This window comes from Berghia stephanieae, chromosome 2 (genome assembly GCF_034508935.2).
Source record: "Berghia stephanieae isolate SIO BIC M18660-M18661 chromosome 2, UCSD_Bste_1.3, whole genome shotgun sequence".
NCBI classification, from domain to species: domain Eukaryota; kingdom Metazoa; phylum Mollusca; class Gastropoda; order Nudibranchia; family Aeolidiidae; genus Berghia; species Berghia stephanieae.
In genome coordinates this window covers 30,261,148-30,263,311 of record NC_088361.1, presented here as the reverse complement: position 1 = coordinate 30,263,311, position 2,164 = coordinate 30,261,148, and positions in this window count along the sequence as shown.

The window sequence follows — 2,164 nt, the reverse complement described above, 5'->3', positions numbered from 1 at the left end:
TATCATGCATCGTTTACTTGGTGTGAAGTGACGTCTTTTTGTTAGTCGCTTCCAGCACTTCAAATTTGTCTGGGCTGAAGCTCATTTGCTATCTGTCTGCCCATATTTGAAGATTGTCAAGGTCTTGTTGTAGCAGCTTACTGTCATCATCGGACTTTATTTTTCGATATAGTAGGCAATCATTTGCATAAAGTCGAGTTCTTGATGAGACAACTTCTGGTAAGTAGTTAGTGTAAAGAAAGAGAAATTGCCCCTTATAGGACTCCACAAGTAACCTCCAAAATACCAGACATTTCCCCTTCCACCAACACCTGTTGAATACGTCCCTGCAAGAATAATGATATCCATTTTAAGTTGTTTCCCCCGGAAACCGTAGGCTTTATATTTCTGATTAGTCGTTGATACGGGGCTTTGTCAAAGGCTTAGAAAAATCGAATAGCATACAATCGACTTGGTCCCCGCTGTTTAGGCTGTCAGCTAGTTCTTGAACTGTGATTATCAGTTGGCTTTCACATGATCTGCTTATAAGGAAGCCGTGTTGGTAATCTGATAGCACATTGTTCTAGGTAGCGAATGATGTTGCTGTGCATAATGTGTTCGAGTATCTTGCTACAGGCCTATATTAAGGTCTCACCTGACGAATACTGACGAAAACTGTTCATGTAAGATGTTACCTTTCATTAAGTTGCCACTATGCATGACTCCTTTTTTACTGAGAGGGGCAATTCCTGATGATTCGTTGCGTTTGCTTTTGCCGAATCCCCAGAAATTTTAAGGGTTGTTTTTATTTATTGTCGTCTGGTGACATGCCTGACACAACAAGTTTTTGTATGTCTGGCGGCGTTTTTGTCTGGGTAGATTTTTTTCAAGGAATGAAATCGCTCCCGCTCCCACCCCCACTCCTGATTTTTTCCAGTGATTTTGGCTCTTCTATGTGCTCTTTTTTTGCCGTGACGTTTGTTTTATTTCGTTGGTGATCCATGCTTGGTTGAATCTCTGGGACGACATTTTTGGAGGCACTTGTTTGGTCATTAGCTCTTCACATTTTTGTTCAAAGGAATTCCACAACGATAGCACTTCTACCTATTTTCTTTCTTTTTTCTTTTTTTTTTTTTTTTGAAAAGAGGGGGGGGGGGGTATTTTTCTTTCTTTCTTTCTTCTTTTTCTTGTTTTTTAGTTTTTGTTTTGTTTCGTTTTGTTTTTGTTTTTGTTTTCCTCTTTGGTGGATTTTCCCAGGTACATTTAGTGAGCTGAAACATGATATAAAGGGCACGGTGGGGGAGGGGGGGGGGAGTGTACTTGATACAGTTGAGAAGGGGCCGAACTACTCAACATACATATACAGAGTTGTAGGCCTTTTGAAAACAAGGAAAAAAGTTACGATAATATTAATGGCCCTTTTGAATAACCGTAATAGCTTGATTATTAGATATGCTCATTTATAAAGTAGATTCCTATTATTTCACCGTACTCAATACGCCTAACAATGCTGAATAATTCACTCGGAAGTCATACGACACCACATCTCCATTTCACAGAGTACAGGTTGCCATTTAGGAATCCTACTTTAATATTCCACTGCCTATCGGCATGTTCTCACTGCTACCCGAGACAATCAGAGTGGAATATGTTAATTGTTACAACAACAATACACACACAAAAATGAATGTAACAACTCCAAAAATGAACTAAATACTAAACACGGAACGTTTTGGGTTCAAAGTCTTTTTTCAGTCGATAATAAAAACAGTTAAAACGGTAATATATCGCACAGGTAATCAGGAAAGAAGCCAGAAAGATAATCGACACGTCAAATCGGGAAACATCATATTCTATACTGGTTTTAATCTGAATATATAGAGAGAAAAAAATGATAGCATTTGTGGCAGCCATTTTTTGTTGTATGTATTTCTTTTCTTTTTCTTTTTGTTTTGTCAGATATTGTATTATACACACTCATTTCGGATTCATATACGTGAATCCTTAAAGAGAAACAGTATCTTTATCGCTAAACCCAGTTAAATATGTTTTTAAATTATAAAACTCAAGTTGAGTCGGTTAATCAAATTTTAGAAAAATCGATAATTATCTCCCCCTTTTATGTCTCTTTCGACTTCACGTTGTTCGATAATTGGGATTCATTGTCATTAGTTCAATGTTGTTT